Source organism: Tachypleus tridentatus, chromosome 2 (assembly GCF_004210375.1).
Source record: "Tachypleus tridentatus isolate NWPU-2018 chromosome 2, ASM421037v1, whole genome shotgun sequence".
In the NCBI taxonomy this organism is placed as follows: domain Eukaryota; kingdom Metazoa; phylum Arthropoda; class Merostomata; order Xiphosura; family Limulidae; genus Tachypleus; species Tachypleus tridentatus.
In genome coordinates, this window is record NC_134826.1 from 11,119,593 (window position 1) to 11,142,299 (window position 22,707).

Below are 22,707 nucleotides of genomic sequence, written 5' to 3' on the forward strand. Positions count from 1 at the left end.
GTTAGTACAAGTGAGAGACCTGTATCCTGCTGCAAAGACCAGTCACGGTTTATATTCATGGAAGCGGTGAGGGCTGAAAATTGAGGACACCACTGAAGCGTCCAGAATGGCCTAAAAATTAAAACTCAAATATAAATGTTGACAACCTGCCAGCATTATTCGTGACATTATAATTGTATGTTGGTGGTATTAGTTGTATAAAATGGTGCTAACAACACGCCACTACATGCATTTGGTACAACCTATAACAACTGGTACTAACAATACACTACTATCTGTATTTATTACAACCTATACAAACTGTAGTAACGATACACCACCACATGTATTTGGTATTAGCTGTCTCACCTGGTACTGCTGTGTCTTTTAGAGGTGATATTTTGGTATATAACGTTCAATATTTCTTCAAATAATCGTAGTTACACTGTTTCTAGTATGATATATCGATAGTCGTAACACCGTATATAATTTCCCTGATTTGTTGAGAATTAGAAATAAAAGTTTACTTTTAATTTTGTCTTTAGATTAGCTAACTATATCACACTACAAACAAATCGATTTTCAGTGGCACAGTGGTATGTTTGCGGACTTATAACATTAGAAACCGAAGTTCGAAGCTGTGGTGGGCAAAGCATACGTAGTACATTTTAATGTTGGTGGTATTGTTACGATATATAATCAGAGTTACTCTAAATATTTCCGAGAATAAACATTCTTAATGTATTACAAAATAAACAGACATATAAGTAAGTCACGTGTACTCATTAATGTACTGAATACACAATGCGATACAAAATAAACAAACATATAAGTTACGTGTACTTGTTAATGTACTGAATACACAATGCATTACAAAATAAACAGGCATATAAAGAAGTTACGTGTACTTGTTAATGTACTGAGTACACAATGCGTTACAAAATAAACAAACATATAAGTAAGTCACGTGTACAGAATGCATTACAAGAAATGTCCAAAGTAACCATCGCCGATAACTGGGGAGGTCATGTCAATACAGGACCAGGATCAAACACATTTGTGATTATTAACCGTAATTAATAATGAAAAATCTACTGTTACATTATTTACTAATAAAGCTTTATCAGTAAAAATGTTAATACCCATACCAGCTGTTCTGAGATACGTATTCATTTCAAGTGGGTTTCTCGTAATAAAGAATCTAAAACATGGCTGATCAAATGAGCTAGCATGCCTAAATTATTTAATTTTTAAATTATGTCCACGTAAATCATTCTGTATTTATTTATTTCAAGACATAAACACAAATTCTTAGGATGTTAAACTTTTGAGTAATGTAGAGAAATGACATTGAAACAAGCTGTAAATACAAGAAACCCCTCAAACATCTCACAGCTGAAAGAATTCTGCATTGAGGAGTGTGGCAAACGTTCTTCAGACCGATGTCAGAGACTAATAGATGGCTACAAGAAGCGTCTCACTGCAGTTATTTCAGCCAAAGGGGGTAACACTAGCTATTAGGGGGTAAGGTGTCCTAACTTTTTCCTCAGATAGAATATGCATTTTTATAAAATTACATTTACAGAAGATCTTGAAAAGTCTTTTCTTCTGTTTTAATTGTTTAGTGATATTCGTATAATCTCCCAATATTGTTAAAATTGAGATTAAATTTCTATATATCCAAAAATGTTACAAAAATACACAGGCTTTCATAGGGTGTCCTAACTTTCTCACATGACTGTATGTAATTCCACAAACAGCGAAAAGTAAGGAAAAGCTGGTAACATGAAGTTTTGATATTTATTGTTAAATTACTTACTAAGAATTTCCCACTTTGTTCCTCTGATGTTGTTTCCCGGATAAAAAATAATTACTTAATTGCAAAGGTGTTTAATCGGGATATATGTGATGATGTAATACATTTAACAACCATCGTGTATTATGTGAGAAAGATATTGTATCTATGAAATTGTCACAAGAACTGTTCGCTGGCTGTTTGACATTTACAACCTAACCTTATTGTTCATGTCGGTATCTACACTCACCATGAAATTTCAATATATAATTACCATGAGATAAACCAAGTGAAGACAGTCTATGTTAAGTTTCATTTTGTTATTTATTGGCTAGTTAATTACCCCCTTTGTTTTCTTTCACCGGATATGTGTATAAATGTAGCAAATTTTAATTAATAAAACTGCACAACAAGTTTTTGCTTCTTGAACACTGTTGGGTGTTCCGTATAAATTTTTGGCTGCTGATCATGAAAATCACATCCAAATTTGTCCATCACGTACCTTTTCATTGAAATCTTCAGTTTCACCAGGACATTGCAACAATTTGTTTGTTTGTTTGTTTTGGAATTTCGCACAAAGCTACTCGAGGGCTATCTGTGCTAGCCGTCCCTAATTTAGCAGTGTAAGACTAGAGGGAAGGCAGCTAGTCATCACCACCCACCGCCAACTCTTGGGCTACTCTTTTACCAACGAATAGTGGGATTGACCGTAACATTATACGCCCCCACGGCTGGGAGGGCGAGCATGTTTAGCGCGACGCGGGCGCGAACCCGCGCCCCTCAGATTACGAGTCGCACGCCTTACGCGCTTGGCCATGCCAGGCCTAACATTGCAACAAAGGAAAAACGATATCAGGGCAACTGGAATCCGTCAATGCTTGCTGACTACTGTTGGACACTGCAACGTGATGCACCGGACTTTGAATACAAACGAAGATTAGGAGCAAAACACTTTTAATTATGTTGAACTTAATAGCGTATTAGAAACATAAACGCAATTAAATACATTATTACCGGTAAACAGTTAACTGTATATTTCTCAGTGTTCCTACGTGAGGAAGCAAAACCAAAACTATATTTGTGCATACCAACCAGGTACCTGTCACAATCAGCAAAAACTTTTCAGGAAGCAAAACTTTAAAAAAAAAATGTTGTGCAGTGTAATTTATCAGACGCATTTAATACCAAATATAACTTGACGTTATTAGCGGGGAACACGTTAATTACGTTGTTGAAGATGATATTACTAGCGGTTATATATTAATTACATTATTTACGTTTATGAACTTGGCACTATTAGCGGTGACACGTTAATTATTTTTATGAAACTGACATTAGTGGTTACAGAAAGTAACAGTCCACAGGTGTGAATTCGGTGTTAAAATGATTTTCGTACACTTTAAAAAAAATGGTTTTTACATCAGAGTCAAGACAACGAACTTGGTTATTTAATGTTAATATGTTAGGGTTTGACACATCGGACTATCTGCTGTGTCTACCGAGGAAATTCGAGCCTCTGATTTTAAAATTGCAAGTCCAAAGATTTATCACAGGTGAACTAATATGTTATAATAATATAATGTTATTTCTAAACTCAACGATTTTATTTACACTAAGATAAAGGTTAAAAGAACACATTAGGTCATTTAAGGTCAAACGGCAAGAATAATTTTTTCAACTCAATGAATTGTAACACGTCAACGATGTGTAGACAGCTTTGATGACAGTTTTATTTTCTAGTTCACAATCCGTCATCTCTCCCTTACGTACACTATTCCAAGCTATATCTCTTGAAATATATATTGTATTCTGTAGGGAGAAGGGGTTAAGTGAACGTGACCACATGGTTAGGGCGCTGAACTCATAATCCGAGTGTCGCGGGTTCCAGTACCCTTTACATCAAACATACTCGCCCTTTCAGCCGTGGGGGCGTTATAAAAGTAATGATCAATCCCACTATTCGTTTCTAAAAGTGTAGCCAAAGTGTTGATGGTGAGTGGTGATGACTAGGTGCCTTCCCTCTAGTCTTACACTGCTAAATTAGGGACTACTAGCGCAGATAGCCCTCGTGTAGCTTTGCGCGAAATTCAAAAACACAAGCAAACTAATCCACCATGTTCGGAAAACAATACCTTGAAGACAAGGATACAGTGAGTTACATTGTATGTATTTAACGTTTTAAAGGCTAAATACTGTTCGGAACACATCTTTATTGTGTAAATTAATCACAGGATATCAAACTTATATGAGTTATAACAACAATCCAAATGTAATATCGAAAGTTGCAACGTAATTACGTGATTCATTCTCTTTAGCAACAGGATTAAATTTCTTCCGACAGAAATAACCTGCTATTACTAACTATTATAATGATTATAGTTCCTACCGGTATTTGTTTAACATCTATTTTGTATTTCAATCGGCAATTAATAAAGACAAAAATAATATAAATAAAGTATTATTGAAAAACATTCATTGCTATAAATAAAGATACTTTTACCGTTTAAAATATTACTAAAAACATTCATTGTTAAAAATAAAGAAACTTTTACCGTTTAAAATATTACTAAAAACATTCATTGCTATAAATAAAGATACTTTTACCGTTTAAAATATTACTAAAAACATTCATTGTTAAAAATAAAGATACTTTTACCGTTTAAAATATTACTAAAAACATTCATTGCTATAAATAAAGATACTTTTACCGTTTAAAATATTACTAAAACATTCATTGTTAAAAATAAAGATACTTTTACCGTTTAAAATATTACTAAAAACATTCATTGCTATAAATAAAGATACTTTTACCGTTTAAAATATTACTAAAAACATTCATTGCTATAAATAAAGATACTTTTACCGTTTAAAATATTACTAAAAACATTCATTGTTAAAAATAAAGATACTTTTACCGTTTAAAATATTACTAAAAACATTCATTGCTATAAATAAAGATACTTTTACCATTTAATATATTACTAAAAATATTCATTGCTATAAATAAAGATACTTTACTGTTTAAAATATTACTAAAATATTTATTGTTATGAATAGAGGTACTTTTACCGTTTAAAATATTATTGAAAGACATTCATTGTTATAAATGAAGGTACTTTTACAGTTCAAAATGTGTTACCGAAAGACATTCGTTCTTATATATAAAGATAGTTTTACCGTTCTAAGTATTACCGAAAGACATTCATTTTTGTGTTTGTTTGTTTTTGAATTTCGCACAAAGCTACTCGAGGGCTATCTGTGCTAGCCGACCCTAATTTAGCAGTGTAAGAGTAGAGGGGAGGCAGCTAGTCATCACCACCCACCGCCAACTCTTGGGCTACTCTTTTACCAACGAAATAGTGGGATTGACCGTCACATTATAACGCCCCCACGGCTGAAAGGGCGAGCATGTTTGGCGCGACCGAGATGAGAATCCGCGACTCTCAGATTACGAGTCGCACTCCTTAACACGCTTGGCCATGCCGGGCCCTCATTTTTGTGAATAATGATATTTTTACCGTTCACAGTGTTACCGAAAGACATTCATTGTTATAAATGAAGGCATTTTTATCATTCAAAATGTGTTAGCGAAAGATATTCATTGTTATAAATAAAGATACTTTTACCGTTCAAAGTGTTACATAAAGACATTCATTGTTATAAATGAAGGTACTTTTTCCATTCAAAGTATTACTGAAAGACATTTTTGTTATAAATAAATGTTCTTTAACCGTTAATTGCATTACTGAAAGACATTCATTGTTATAAATAAAGGTTCTTTAACCGTTAATTGTATTACTGAAAGACATTCATTGTTATAAATAAAGGTTTTTTAACCGTTAATTGTATTACTGAAAGACATTCATTGTTATAAATATAGGTTTTTTAACCGTTGATTGTATTACTGAAAGAAATTCATTGTTATAAATAAAGGTTTTTTAACCGTTAATTGTATTACTGAAAGACATTCATTGTTATAAATATAGGTTTTTTAACCGTTAATTGTATTACTGAAAGACATTCATTGTTGTAAAAATACTTTTTCCCTTCACAGTGTTACCGAAAGACATTCGTTCTTATATGTAAAGATACTTTTACCGTTCAAAGTGTTACCGAAAGACATTTGTTGTTATAAATAAAAATGCTTTTACCATTCAAATTATTACTGAGAGACATTAATTGTTATAAATAAATATTTTTAACCGTTCAAAATATTACTGAAAGACATTCATTGTTATGAATGAAGGTACTTTTACCTCATGTAAAGAAATTTAACAAATCTGAACAGTATTTTGCCAACACTTTCTGCCCATAATTGTGTTGTGTCCCAGATTTATAGGAGACTCGTTCTGACCAAAACTTAACTACTCAATTCTTCTCCTATGTTTTAATGTGACTGACCATAACTTCATTCTTATGTTTATAGTTTGCAAGTCAATTCTAGTCTGACTACAAACCAGCTGTCCACTTGTCTTAGCTTATGAAATGACCGGGCATGATCAAATGGTTAGGGCAGTCGACTCGGAATCTGAAGGTCACAGGTTCGGATTCTCGTTCCACCAACATACTCGTGCTTTAAGCCATGAGAGTGTCACAATGTGATGATAAATCCAACTATTTGTTGGTGAAAACTAGCTCGAGCAGACAGTTGGTGGTGATGAGCAGTTCCAGTCTTGTGCTGCTAAGTCGGGGACGGCTAACACAGAAAGTCCTGGTGTAGCTTTGCATGAAATTCAAAACAAACCAAACCACATTAGACTACAACTCTTCTTGTTCACATCATACCATACGTGACCATAATTCCTGTGTAACTCAGTTATTCATTTTTCTTACCTTTCATATTTTATTTGTGTTTTATAGACATGGCATGACTATAATCTCCAGTGGAACCCTGCTGAATATGGAGGAGTTGAAATGACCCATATCCCGGCTAAGGACATCTGGCTGCCGGACATCGTGCTGCTTAACAAGTAATCATTTGGTTTAAACCAGGTTCAAAATAATATTTTGATTGCTTTAAGTTTAATAGCAACGATTAGTGTGTGCCTATTATAATTTAAGAAACTAATATAATATATTTGTGATATATTAACAACAGTTCATTTTCATTGTCTTAAAGAACAACAAGTAATATTTTGTTTATAAGCTATTATATTGATTGGTATTTAAAATTGTTACTTCCTGTTTGTTTTATCTCGTTTCCTTTATTAAACCTAAAAAATAATCTATCTCATTTTTGTGATTATTGTCTATCTAATTAAAACGTAGAAATTGCAAGTTTTTGTTTAGAAATAGGCTTAGGAAGTATGTTTCTGAAACGCTGCAATGAAATCACTTTAGTTATGACGGTAATTACGAAGTGACCCTAATGACCAAGGCTACTGTTTATCACACTGGTGAAATTGTTTGGAAGCCACCAGCCATGTATAAAAGCACGTGTGAAATAGACGTGGACTACTTTCCTTTCGATGAGCAGTCTTGTCTCATGAAGTTCGGATCATGGACCTACGACGGATGAGAGGTAACGGCTTATATCCTAAAACGGACAAACTTGAACTCTATATAGTTGGTATCATTTATAATAATTGCTGTTCCCAAATGGCTAAATGATTATTTATAAATTTCTTCTATTCCGAAGGGGCCTGGCATGGCCTAGCGCGTTAAGGCGTGCGCTTCGTAATCTGAGGGTCGCGGCTTCGCGCCCGAGTCGCGTCAAAACATGCTCGCCCTCCCAGCCGTGGGGGCGTTATAATGGGATCAATCCCACTATTCGTTGGTAAAAGAGTAGCCCAAGAGTTGGCGGTGGGTGGTGATGACTAGCTGCCTTCCCTCTAGTCTTACACTACTAAATTAGGGACGACTAGCACAGATAGCCCTTGAGTACCTTTGTGCAAAATTACAAACAAACAAATCTATACCGAAGAGATAAACTGCTTTTTAATATATTTTGTCTTAAAGGATAATGGATTGTTTTGAATATCTTTGATTCAGAAATATTTTAAAATAACCTTCTAATGCTGCTTTTAATACCAGATGTGTTTCAGTGTTATGTAATGTTCAACGACTCTGGATATTTTTAATATCACGTGTTTCCATTGATATAGGTTGATCTTCGTCATTTCAAACAGCCACCAGATTCCAGTGACGTCCCGATTTAACCGAATTCTACAAACGTGTCGAGTGAGACTTACTTCTGGTTCCAGCTAAGTACAACATGGAGTTTTACGACTGCTGTCCCGAACCCAACCCCCACATTACATTTAACGTCACTATGCGAAGAAAAACGTTGTTTTATATTGTCAACCTGATTATTCCTTGTGTGGGGATATCATTCTTGACCGTCCTTGGTTTCTACCTGCCCTCAGACAGCGGAGAAAAGGTTTCTTTGTGTGTGTCTATCCTCGTGTTCTTAACTGTGTTCTTCCTGCTGTTGGCCGAAATCATCCCTCCAACTTCCCTAGCCGTCCCTCTTCTAGGGAATTACCTGCTGTTCACCATGATACTGGTAACTCTCTCGATAACGGTGACGGTTGGGGTTCTCAATGTCCACTTCAGGTCACCATCTACTCACACCATGTCTCCTTGGATCAGAAGAGTGTTCATCCACGTCATGCCACGACTCTTGCTCATGGAGAGACCACATTTTACGTCCGAAGGGGAGCAGCCCCTCTCCGGAAGTTGTAGTGGAGTGGAAGTGAGGAGAGAGTCCTTCCTTGAGGTTCCTCACTCTGCCCGAGAACCCCGTGCCAGAAGAGGAGTCCCAACCGGAAGGAAAATATGAAACGCAGAGACAACAAATCAATCAAGCACTAGATAGTATACTCCAGATTGCTGAACACATAAGGAAAGTAGACGAAAAGGAAGTTGTAAGTAGAAGAATTATATATAAACATCGGTCACTAGTGGACACCACACAGTGATGTGGATTTCCAATAATATATCTATAACAAACATTTTTATAACAGTACAGGTTTGGTCCCTTGATAGATAACTTGTGGAAACCGTACAGTGATGTGGACTTACAATAATATATCTATAACAAACATCTTTATGGCAGTACAGGTTTGGTCCCTTGATAGATAACTAGTGGATACCGTACAGTGATGCGGATTTACAATAATATATCTATAACAAACATCTTTATGACAGTACAGGTTTGGTCCCTTGATATATAACTAGTGGATACCGTACAGTGATGCGGATTTACAATAATATATCTATAACAAACATCTTTATGACAGTACAGGTTTGGTCCCTTGATAGATAACTAGTGGACACCGTACAGTGATGTGGACTTACAATAATATATCTATAGCAAACATCTTTATGACAGTAAGGTTTGGTCCCTTGATAGATAACTAATGGACACCGTACAGTGATGTGGACTTACAATAATATATCTATAGCAAACATCTTTATGACAGTACAGGTTTGGTCCCTTGATAGATAACTTGTGGATACCGCACAGTGATGTGGACTTACAATAATATATCTATAGCAAACATCTTTATGACATTACAGGTTTGGTCCCTTGATGGGTCACTAGTGGATACCGTACAGTGATGTGGACTTACAATAATATATCTATAACAAACATCTTTATGACAGTACAGGTTTGGTCCCTTGATGGGTCACTAGTGGATACTGTACAGTGATGTGGACTTACAATAATATATCTATAACAAACAACTTTATGACAGTACAGGTTTGGTCCCTTGATAGGTAACTTGTGGATACCGTACAGTGATGTGGACGTACAATAATATATCTATAACAAACATCTTTATGACAGTACAGGTTTGGTCCCTTGATAGATAACTAGTGGATACCGTACAGTGATGCGGATTTACAATAATATATCTATAACAAACATCTTTATGACAGTACAGGTTTGGTCCCTTGATAGATAACTAGTGGATACCGTACAGTGATGCGGATTTACAATAATATATCTATAACAAACATCTTTTTGACAGTACAGGTTTGGTCTCTTGATAAGTCTCTAGTGGACACCGTACAGTGATGTGGACTTACAATAATATATCTATAGCAAACATCTTTATGACAGTACAGGTTTGGTCCCTTGATAGATAACTTGTGGATACCGCACAGTGATGTGGACTTAAAATAAGCTCATATTCATTTATGGTGGGTGGGACCTTCTACCATGGATCTGGTTGAAGATGAGAGTCGTCAATCCGGAAGACGAAGTGCTGGGCGTTGCCCAGACTCTAATGTGCCGAGCTGTAGACTGGTTCGAAGATCAGTCAAACAAGGGTAATCCAAAGGTTTGCAGCGGGTTTAGTTGACTGTTTTAACTCTACACCAGGAATTCCCTAACTTTGTCAACCAGTGGCCACCTTCAACTTCTTTTTCCGTGTTATGAAGCCACCTACCGTTTTTGACATGTATAACTGGTGCATCACATACGTATTTTACAACATTCACAGCCTGATTCTAGTTTTAAGTAATATACAGTGACAAGAGATTTAAATATGGACAATTTCAAACACCTTACGATTTACTTTAATGTGAAGGATGATACTGCTTTGCTAGAAAACACTTTCGAATTTCTAGGTCAATGTCTGACAGTTTCAAACGAAGATCCGCACTTATCTTATTTCTATACTCCGCGTGGCCCGGCATGGCCAAGCGTGTTAAGGCGTTCGCCTCGTAAGGGTCGCGGGTTCGAATTTCGGTCGCGCCAAACATACTTGCCCTCCCAGCCGTGGAGACGTTATAATGTTACGGTCAATCCCCCTATTCGTTGGTGAAAGAGTAGCCCAAGAGTTAGCGGTGGGTGGTGATGACTAGCTGCCTTCCCTCTAGTCTTACACTGCTAAATTAGGGACGGCTAGCGCAGATAACCCTTGAGTAGCTTTGCACGAAATTCAAAAACACAAAAACAAACAATCTATACTCCGGTTTCATATCTGTAAATCAATACTTGTTTTTATGCGATCAGCAGGCAACGGTGCCGAGCGCACAACTAAGTTACATTATTTACATAATGTTAGTTAACAATTATTAATTTTGAATTTCTATTGATATATTACTATATTAGCTTACAATGTCATTTTATTTTATTTGTTCTTCTTTCACTGGATGGTAATGTGATGTATCACTGAATGTTAATGTGATGTATTACTGAATTTTAATGTGATGTATTACTGAATGTTAATGTGATGTATTATTGAATGTTAATGTGATGTATTACTGAATGTTAATGTGATGTATTACTCAATGGTAATGTGATGTATTACTGAATGTTAGTGTGATGTATTACTGAATGGTAATGTGATGTATTACTGAATGTTAATGTGATGTATCACTGAATGGTAATGTGATGTATTACTGAATGGTAATGTGATGTATCACTGAATGGTGTTGTGATGTATTACTGAATGTTAATGTGATGTATCACTGAATGGTAATGTGACATATTACTGAATGGTAATGTGATGTATCACTGAATGTTAATGTGATGAATTACTGAATGGTAATGTGATGTATTACTGAATGGTAATATGATGTATCACTGAATGGTAATGCGATGTATCACTGAATGGTAATGTGACGTATTACTGAATGGTAATGTGACGTATTACTGAATGTTAATGTTATGTATCACTGAATGTTAATGAGATCTATTACTGAATGGTAATGTGGTGTATTACTGAATGTTAGTGTGATGTATCACTGAATGTTAATGTGATGTATCACTGAATGGTAATGTGACGTATTACTGAATGTTAATGTGATGTATTACTGAATGTTAATGTAATGTATTACTGAATGGTAATGTGACGTATTACTGAATGTTGATGTGATGTATTACTGAATGTTAATGTGATGTATTACTGAATGTTAATGTGATGTATTACTGAATGTTAATGTGATGTATCACTGAATGTTAATGTGATGTATTACTGAATGTTAATGTGATGTATCACTGAATAGTAATGGTAAAATTGTTTAACATGTTAGTCTTGCTTGTTTTATTTGAAATGCTAGGACTACACGAACAAAATTCAAAGTTTGTTTTTCCTTCTAGATTTACGTAGTTTTAGAAATAAATGTATTTTGTAGACAAAAAACATCCTTACTTATTTTATTGAGATTTCCTTTTTTATTTGATATAACTTTGTGCTATTTTAGTTACATTAATGCGAAACTAAGAAATTCGAGGGTACGTTTTTCTTAAATGCGTTCTACGGATAATATGGAATGTTTCAGACTTCATGTCTCACTACCTTTCATTCAACAATTATCTATTGCATAGGAATACATTGGTTTTCTTATTTTATCCATTAAATAAACCATAAATTATTTCACCGTGTCCAATCTCATCCAAAACATTTCATCTCTGTCGTGATAACGTGTCACCAAGGGAGATTTTGATATCGAATAACCTCTGTCCTGTGAGGGGAAAGAGAGTATCTCTACTTGATATATATATATACTACCTGAATGTGCGCATTTGTGATTATATAATTCATGAACACAGAAAAGAATATACTTTGAAATCATCGTTTAACTACATTATTCTAAAGTCTACTGTACATGTTAAAGCTTACGGTGTCCAATACGATATAAAGTGCTGACTATAAATAATAGATCCTTAATTCTCAGTACAAAGATACATTTTAGTTACCTATTTTTACAGCGTCAACATTCTACGCTCTAATTATTAAGTTGTCTTCAGAACTCTGCACGTAGAAGTTTAATAATCAATTTCTATAACAAGAATACGGAATGAGGTCCTCCTCAATGGCCATGTTAACGGACATAGAGACTTCCCATACCATTCAAAACAGTCTCCTCTACTGGAAACAACGACCTGAACAGCTTACATTTGTGGTGTCTTTACTTATACTAATTATGTCTTAAGAGTTAAAACATTTTGAATACTTACAGTATTTATCTCACCAGAGTTGAAACATTTAGAATACTTATAGTAATTATGTCTCAAGAGTTAAAACATTTACAATACTTACAGTATTTATCTCACCAGAGTTGAAACATTTAGAATACTTATAGTAATTATGTCTCAAGAGTTAAAACATTCACAATACTTATAGTAATTATGTCTCAAGAGTTAAAACATTTTGAATACTTACAGTATTTATCTCACCAGAGTTGAAACATTTAGAATACTTATAGTAATTATGTCTCAAGAGTTAAAACATTTTGAATACTTACAGTAGTTATCTCACCAGAGTTGAAACATTTATAATACTTATAGTAATTATGTCTCAAGAGTTAAAACATTTACAATTCTTATAGTAATTATGTCACAAGAGTTAAAACATTTACAATTCTTATAGTAATTATGTCACAAGAGTTAAAACATTTTGAATACTTACAGTAATTGTCAGCAGAGTTATAACATTTACAATACTTACAGTAATTATATCAGCAGAGTTGAAACATTTGGAATACTTATAGTATTTATGTCAGCAGAGTTATAACATTTACAATACTTACAGTAATTATATCAGCAGAGTTGAAACATTTGGAATACTTATAGTATTTATCTCAGCAGAGGTAAAACATTTTGAATACTTATAGTAATGATGTCACCTGAATTAAAACGTTTAGAATAGTTATGGTAACTTTCCTTATGATGTGATATGTTTGTATCATATTTTTTAACTAATTGTGGATCTTCTGTTGTTTATGTATGAGAATCTAGTTAAGTGTAGTCACATCCTTTTCGAAGATTAAATACTTTGGAAATATATCAAGAGATACATAGAAAATATGAGAAAGACCGACCGTTGTTTTTATTTATTTCAAGTTGTGGAGGACTGGAACTTTGTAGCCATGGTTCTGGACCGTTTGTTTCTTTGGGTCTTTACGATCGCCTGTGTCATAGGAACATGTGGAATCTTCAAGCACCTTCTCTTTACGACAGCACAATCCCAATTGACAGCTTGTCAAGAATCGGAAGAGAATTATAATTTATTTAGGTTTTTACATTATATTATGATTGTTCCAGCTGTGTATTTCAGCCCTATATGGCAGCTATATGTATGGGTAGTGCTCTAAAAACCCTCCATGCTCCCCTTTTTTATTTTTGTTTTGTTTTCATACCTCTAAACAGGAAGTTAAATCTACTATCTTTAATCGTTGTGTTTGTAGCTTCTGCAGCAAAAAATTGGTAAACAAAAGAATTATTCTACATAGGCTATAATTCTCTCTCAACCATTGTTCCGTTCCGCAGGTGTGACGTCATCATTTTTGGTGGACTTATGGTAATTTCTGCTGTAACATTCAAGCTGTTTAAAAAACGACAGATTGACTGGAATAAAACGCATTCCTCTCTAATGCTCAATAGTTACCAAGATCTGGAGAATGAAATAAATGGTTCTAAATAAATGGTTCTAAATTCACTTTGGTTTGATTGTCGTTCTTTGTTTTCAGGCTCTTTCACGATCCTAAACTGGATATCAATATTGCAACTTTATAAACCTTTAACTTACGTTAATTTACAAACAACTGTAGATTCAAGTTGGAAGTGAGACAAAACACAACACAAATTTATGTTATCAACTTGTTGTGTCAAATCTGAACTTTCACAGCTTCTGAGTGAATTGTAATATTCGATAAGGAGTGTGAGAGAGAAAGTCCCAGCAACTGAATGTGGTCTTGTTATCGTTGGACATGTGTTTAGATTACATCAAAACTCGAAGTGAAGTCGCAAGATGTCCTCTCCAGATGAATGAATGCAGTCTTTCCTCGAAGTGAGGAACAAGAAGTCCTCTCTAGATGAAGGGGCACGCACTTCCCTCAAAAGTAAGTAACAAGAGGTTCTTTCTAAATAAATGAACACTTGCTTCCCTCGATGTAAGAAACAAGAGGTCCTCTTGAGATGAAAAGACACACGCGTCCCTCAAAGTAAGGAAGAAGAGGTTATTTTAAGATGAAGGGGCACATAATTACCTCGAAGTAAGAAATAAAACCTCCTGTCTTGGTTGAGATGAAGGAATAATGACTTCTCTTAAAGTGAAGGATCACATGCTCCACCATAAATTATGTTCAATGTTTGTATAAAATTGGTTCTATGTGAAACCAGAAATAACTTAAAGAAAGTCTACTCATATTCAGTAAGACCTTATGCATAATTAAACGTATCCTTTAACGTTATTGAATAATGCCTCATTGTATTACTATTCTAAATACTGCTCCCACGTTAAGCCTAACGCTAGTATTATGTGTCACGAGTAAAAGAAAATATCTCAAACATCCAGTTGTCAGTTTTTGGTTAGGTTTGCATCAACTGAGAACATAAATAACATGTTTGTTCAATGTTTCAAGTAATAAATTATATAAAAATTAACTAAAAAATTTAACTTTGCCAATATATTTGTATTCTTACGTAAAATATAGTTTAGTTATTTACTAGACTTTGGTTACATCTTATGGGGAACAAACCTTGGTGACCAAATTTTGGATACACCTGATGGAGAACAAACCTAGGAGACTAAACTTAAATACACCTGATGGGGAACAGACCTTGGTGACTAAACTTTAAATAAACCTGATGGGGCACAGAACTTAATGATAAAACTTTGGATACATCTGATGGGGAACAAACCTTGGTGACGAAACTTTGGATACATCTGATGGGGAACAAACCTTGGTGACGAAACTTTGGATATATCTGATGGGGAACAAACCTTGGTGACTAAATTTTGGATACACCTGATAGAGAACAGACCTTGGAGACTAAACTTAAATACACCTAATGGAGAACAGACCTTGGTGACTAAATTTAAATACACCTGGTGGAGAACAGACTTTGGTGAACAAACTTTGGATACATCTGATAGGACCAGATCTTTGTGAAGAAACAATTATGGATACACCTGATGGGAACAGAATTTGGTGGACAAACTTTGGATATACCTGTATACACTCCTGATAAGATAAGAACTATGTGGATAATACTTCTTTAGAGATCAGAACATTGTGTCAGATTATAAATACTTTCAACTGGATCACAGCTCTGAAAATGCATTTTTTTATTGATATAATAAGACTTGAAATGTGAACCCACAAATCATCAGTTCTCACGTAACCAAGGAAACAGTCAGCCTTTATAAGCAGTAACTAACATGAAAACATATTACAGCAACGTAGGATATACTCTAACAACTAAACTAAAACATACTACAGTAATGTAGGATATACTCTAACAACTAAACTAAAACATATTACAGTAATGTAGGATATACTCTAACAACTAAACTAAAACATATTACAGTAATGTAGGATATACTCTAACAACTAAACTAAAACATATTACAGCAACGTAGAATATACTATAACAACTAAACTAAAACATATTACAGTAATATAGGATATACTCTAACAACTAAACTAAAACATATTACAGTAATGTAGGATATACTCTAACAACTAAACTAAAACATACTACAGTAATGTAGGATATACTCTAACAACTAAACTAAAACATACTACAGTAATGTAGGATATACTCTGACAACTAAACTAAAACATATTACAGCAACGTAGAATATACTATAATAACTAAACTAAAACATATTACAGTAATATAGGATATACTCTAACAACTAAACTAAAACATATTACAGTAATGTAGGATATACTCTAACAACTAAACTAAAACATATTACAGCAACGTAGAATATACTATAACAACTAAACTAAAACATATTACAGTAATATGGGATATACTCTAACAACTAAACTAAAACATACTACAGTAATGTGGGATATACTCTAACAACTAAACTAAAACATATTACAGTAATGTAGGATATACTCTAACAACTAAACTAAAACATATTACAGTAATGTAGGATATACTCTAACAACTAAACTAAAACATATTACAGTAATGTAGAATATACTATAACAACTAAACTAAAACATATTACAGTAATATAGGATATACTCTAACAACTAAACTAAAACATATTACAGTAATGTAGGATATACTCTAACAACTAAACTAAAACATATTACAGTAATATAGGATATACTCTAACAACTAAACTAAAACATATTACAGTAATGTAGGATATACTCTAACAACTAAACTAAAACATATTACAGTAATGTAGAATATATTCTAACAATATGATTTAGATTCAAAGTTTAAATAGCTTGTTTAAAAACTATTATATGTTTACATAAAATCAAAACATTAAAAACAAATATATACTATTTCGTAATAACATTAGAAAGATACTATTTACAACATGGCCAGATGGTTAGAGGGCACTCGACTCGCAATCTGAGGGTCGTGGGTTCGAATCCCCGTCACACCAAACGTGTTCGCTCTTTTAGCCGTGGGGGCATTATAATGTTACAGTCAATCTCACTATTCGTTGGTAAAAGAGTAGTACAAGAGTTGGCAGTGGGTGGTGATGACAAGATACCTTCCCTATAGTCTTAAACTGCAAAATTATGGTTGGTTCGCGCAGATAGCTCTCGCGTAGCTTTGGGCGAAATTAAAAAAAGAAACGCAATCGTATGTTTCATTTTACATTCTGAAGTCAAATACCGTTAAAGAACAACTCTGGAATAATTAAGTTCAGTTCCTACACATGCTACGAACCTACTATTATTGAGCACCATCTTAAGAATACTTTTATTTTTTAATCAAGGCCTATCAATCATTTGTGGGTCCTTAAAATGCTGTCAAACGCTTCTTCACTGCTGTCATAGGAGGAAAACTAACTGAATCTCTCAGAAGCCTGTCATCTCTGAACTGGTAGGTTATCTGTATAGTTGACTGATTGATTACTGTGGTCAGAACAGGCGGGCACTTTCTCGAATAGCCGAAAAGAAAAGAGTAAATGACCACATAATGTTCTCTGAAAGAAAACAAAGTTTTAACAGAACGCAAGAAGTATTCGGCAGATGAGCAACATATATATATATATACATTATATCAACATTAAGAAACATAGCAGATAGTAGATAAAATATGAACACCACAAACTAGTGTTTGAAGTAACTTACACTCTCAAAATCTTTAGTGAATTTAGAACTGTCACGACTAAACAAAGGGAAAACATTAGATGACGTTCATTTCTGTAAAGCTTATATATTTCCATAATATAAATAAATGTTTCTCTATAGTACCTATATGTGATTTTAATAACTAGTTCTCATCTGTAGTAACTACATGTTCTGTATAGTAACTATATGTGATCTTAGTAACTAGTTGTCATGTGTAGTAACTACATGTTCTGTATGGTAACTATATGTGATCTTAGTAACTAGTTGTCATCTGTAGTAACTACAGAAAATGTAGATCATATATAGTTACTACACATGACAACTAGTTACTACATGTTCTGTATAGTAACTATATGTGATCTTAGTAACTAATTGTCATCTGTAGTAACCACATGTTCTGTATAGTACCTATATGGGATCTTAGTAACTAGTTGTCATCTGTAGTAACTACATGTTCTGTATAGTAACTATATGGGATCTTAGTAACTAGTTGTCAACTGTAGTAACTACATGTTCTGTATAGTAACTATATGTGATCTTAGTAACTAGTTGTCATGTGTAGTAACTACATGTTCTGTATTGTAAGTATATGTGATCTTAGTAACTAATTGTCATCTGTAGTAACTACATGTTCTGCATAGTAATTATATGTGATCTTAGTAACTAGTTGTCATGTGTAGTAACTACATGTTCTGTATAGTAACTATATGTGATCTTAGTAACTAGTTGTCATCTGTAGTAACTACATATTCTGTATAGTACCTATATGTGATCTTAGTAACTAGTTGTCAACTGTAGTAACTACATGTGATCTTAGTAACTAGTTGTCAACTGTAGTAACTACATGTTCTGTAAAGTAACTATATGTGATCTTAGTAACTAGTTGTCAACTGTAGTAACTACATGTTCTGTTTAGTAACTATATGTGATCTTAGTAACTAGTTGTCAACTGTAGTAACTACGTGTTCTGTATGGTAACTATATATTATCTTAGTAACTAGTTGTCATTTGTAGTAACTACAGAAAATGTAGATCATATATAGTTACTACACATGACAACTAGTTACTACATGTTCTGTATAGTAACTATATGTGATATTAGTAACTGGTTGTCATGTGTAGTAACTACATGTTCTGTATAGTAACTATATGTGATATTAGTAACTAGTTGTCATGTGTAGTAACTACATGTTCTGTATAGTAACTATATGTGATCTTAGTAACTAGTTGTCATGTGTAGTAACTACATGTTCTTTATAGTAACTAGTTGTCATGTGTATTAACTACATGTTCTGTATAGTAATTATATGTGATCTTAGTAACTAGTTGTCATGTGTAGTAACTATATGTTCTGTATAGTAACTATACATCTGTAGTAACCAGATCTTTCTTTGAGGTTATTAAATGCTTTCGTGTTGTAACTAGATATATCAAATCATCCTTTAAGTAATTCTTTATTCTAAGTTCAGGAAAGATAAATGATTTCAAACCCTTTGAATGTTATTTAATCAATACTGTATGTTTCATTATTATTAATTACTTCTTGTCAAAGATTCACAAACTTCTAAATGTCACTTATATGAAATTCTTGGAGTTTGGAGGCAAAGAATGTAGAGACAGTAGTTTTAACATCTTCATGTGTTCCAAGCGTTTGCCCATGAAGACAGTTCTGTAAACTTTGGAATACATAATAATTAGATGGGACAAGGTCTGGAGAATAAGGAGGATGTGGAAGTTTTACCCAGTCTAGCTCTTCAGTCTTTACAGATGTGATCCTTGTTATATGGGACCATGTATTATACTGGTGTACCACAACACCTTTACGAATGACCAAAGCAGGCCTCTTTTCTTTCAGTGCAACATCCAAGCACTCTGACAGTTGACAGTAGAAGTCTGATGTAATCTTTGCATTGAGTGGCATCAACTTAAAGTGGATCACACCAACAATATCCCACCAATCGCTTAACAAGACTTTTCTAGGCTGAAGGTCCATTTTAGGCTGTTCTTTAGTCAGTTTACCTGCACTGAGCCGTTGTTTGCGGTGCTTAACATTTTTATAAAAAATCCACTTTTCATCTCCAGTCATTAACCTGTTCAGAAAAGGTGAGTTACGTTCACGAGAGTGCAGATAAGTGCAAATGTCCACTCTTGCTCTAAGGTTGGCTTCTGTCAAATCATGGGGGACCCATTTTCCAAGTTTTGACACCTTTCCAAGCTGTTGCAGATGACGGTGAACTGTTAAATTGGTTGAATTAAGCATCTGTGCTAGTTCTTCAACTGTTACAGAACAATCTTCATCAAGTGCAGCCAGCAACAAGTCATCATTAAACTCAACAGGACGACGTGAACTTGACACATCACTTAAGCTGTGGTCACCTGATCTGAACTTCTGAAACCACCTTCGACATTTTCTTTCATTGAGAGACTCCACACCATAAACACCTTGAATGTTTTGTGTAGTTTCTGCTGCACTGTTGACTTTTTTAAACTCATAAAACATTATATGACTAATGTGCTCCTCAGACACATCCATCTTCATAAGGGTTTATTTGATTAATGACCTGAAAAAAGTGGTTGTGTTAGTTTCTTTTATTTGTCTGAACATTTTTATACATGTCCTACTATATATTTTAGTCATTAAAGCCTTCTACAAAGAGAGAAATGATGATGTACTTTCTGTATTGAAATTTCGGAAATTACTTATGGGATGACTTGACATTTAGCGTAAAAACTTTTTAAATAAATTGTGATTAGTGATAATATATCAACATTATGTATACGTGTACGCTAATGACGTATTTCATCGTATTTTGTATCTTAGATTATTACGTTCTGATTTTTCTGGAATGACTCTTATCATAAGTAGATTATAGTTACGAAACATCAGAATACTGTTGACTATAGTTATCACAATGTGGTATCCAAGTAGACTGAATGCTGTTATAGCCAATCAGAGGATAGAATTGTGATAGCCAAATACATTACTCACATCGTGCTCGTGAGCAGTCAATGTTTTAATAGAATGAAACGACGTAATACACAGTTCTTAATTAACGATAAACGAATACGTTTATCATTATGATAGAACATGTTTTCGCTGTATGAGAAATAATGGTGAGACGGTTCCTTAACGTGCCTGTAACCAGAACATACAAGTTTTATTTAATCAGACAAAACGAGTCATTTTGAATTACTTGTCCCGTTTTTCCTACTTACTTTCTTAACTTCTCAGTTAATCAACATTAATCTTAATAGGCTGTTCCTTTGTCTTTTTTCCTTTGTGGTCAGTTAGCTCCAACGCCTTTAACATGTTTGGACTGAATTATTGGAAGCTGATTTTATAAGAAACTGTCCACTCGCTTGTGTCACCTACCTTCTGTTTTAGCTGTATGATCTTCCCACCCAGTTCTGAGTTTGACAATGTTGTTTTGATCTCAAAAGTTGTTTTTTCTAATATATATCGTGAACGATGACAAATATGCAATTTTATAGTTTTAAGGTTAAAACAACAAAACATGAAGTAAGTTAGTTTAACTTCACCGAGTTCACAGACATTAAATCTTTATCTATAACTGATGTTAACTGTCGTCAAAGTCTCGTGCTATTTTAAGAATTTATCACGAACACTGGCTCAGACACCCAATAAGATTGAAGATATCTTATCAAAACAATGACGTCTTAACCCATAAACATTAAGAGAAGTCACTTTGTAAAAAATGCACAGAACCGAGGAGAATATGAAAATCAGTGGCCTCTATACACGATATATTTGAAATAAGTTTAGTAAAACAGTTGTCTGAGCAACAAATAAAACAGCAGGATATTACTTTCAAACATTTGTATAAACAGCCAGAAGGAGCAAACCTAAACATTTGCCTTAACAAACAGTACAAGTACAGATGCTTACATAAACACTTCACTAACAACTTGTTAAACTACATTAATGTACATAAACACCTGCCTTAAACAATAAAAATGCATTAGTTTATAGCAATGACACCTAAAACTAGAATAAATCGAGTTCAGTGTACCACACACTTTTCTCAACAGTCCATAATGCTTTGAGAGACCTTGTTTGAATTTCCAAAGAATGTCTTAATTGGTAGCTTGGTCTGAGTTACACGAAACTCGTTCGTCTTAATGCTTTCTAGAAATAGATTGGTTCCATTAATAGTTAGTTGGTTTCGTCGTGGGTACAATAATCAGAGTTGTTGAGGTTGGATCTAAAAGTCCACAGTCTCGTCTTTTTGTATTCATGATAAAACTGTTAAGTGTTCCCACCAGCCAATCAGGTGTAACCACATGACACAGCTTAAAGTCGGTGGAATATTGTGTGGTCGCAGAGCAAACCAGATAACCATTTGTTATCATTTGATACCAGATAACCAGTTGTTATCATTTGATAATATATAACCATTTGTTATCATTTGATAACAGATAACCATTTGTCATCATTTGATAACAGATAACCATTTGTTATCATTTGTTTACTTTTCACTGTTGTCAATAAAACGGAAATAAATTAAATTCGGAAAAAGTTTGAGTTTCAGAGAAGTATGTCAAACTGTCAGATGTGATTTGTTGGTGTTCACAAGTTTGAGTTTCAGAGAAGTGTGTCAAACTGTCAGATGTGAATTGTTGGTGTTCACATGTTTGAGTTTCAGAGAAGTGTGTCAAACTGTCAGATGTGATTTGTTGGTGTTCACATGTTTGAGTTTCAGAGAAGTGTGTCAAACTGTCAGATGTGATTTGTTGGTGTTCACAAGTTTGAGTTTCAGAGAAGTGTGTCAAACTGTCAGATGTGATTTGTTGGTGTTCACAAGTTTGAGTTTCAGAGAAGTGTGTCACATTGTAAGATATGAATTGTTGGTGTTCACAAGTTTGAGTTTCAGAGAAGTGTGTCACACTGTCAGATG

General features: G+C 34.0%; 1 pseudogene across 1 annotated transcript in view; it reads left to right on the plus strand.

The window, feature by feature from the left end:
- The window catches only part of LOC143238114 (acetylcholine receptor subunit alpha-like), a 55,328-nt pseudogene extending 41,368 nt beyond the window's left edge, over window positions 1-13,960 (plus strand). The window contains exons 3-6 of the transcript XR_013020418.1: window positions 6,635-6,744; window positions 7,115-7,295; window positions 7,879-8,644; window positions 13,575-13,960. The product of XR_013020418.1 is annotated as an acetylcholine receptor subunit alpha-like (transcript). The remainder of the gene's footprint in view (window positions 1-6,634; window positions 6,745-7,114; window positions 7,296-7,878; window positions 8,645-13,574) is intronic.
- The last annotated feature ends 8,747 nt before the right edge of the window (window positions 13,961-22,707 follow it).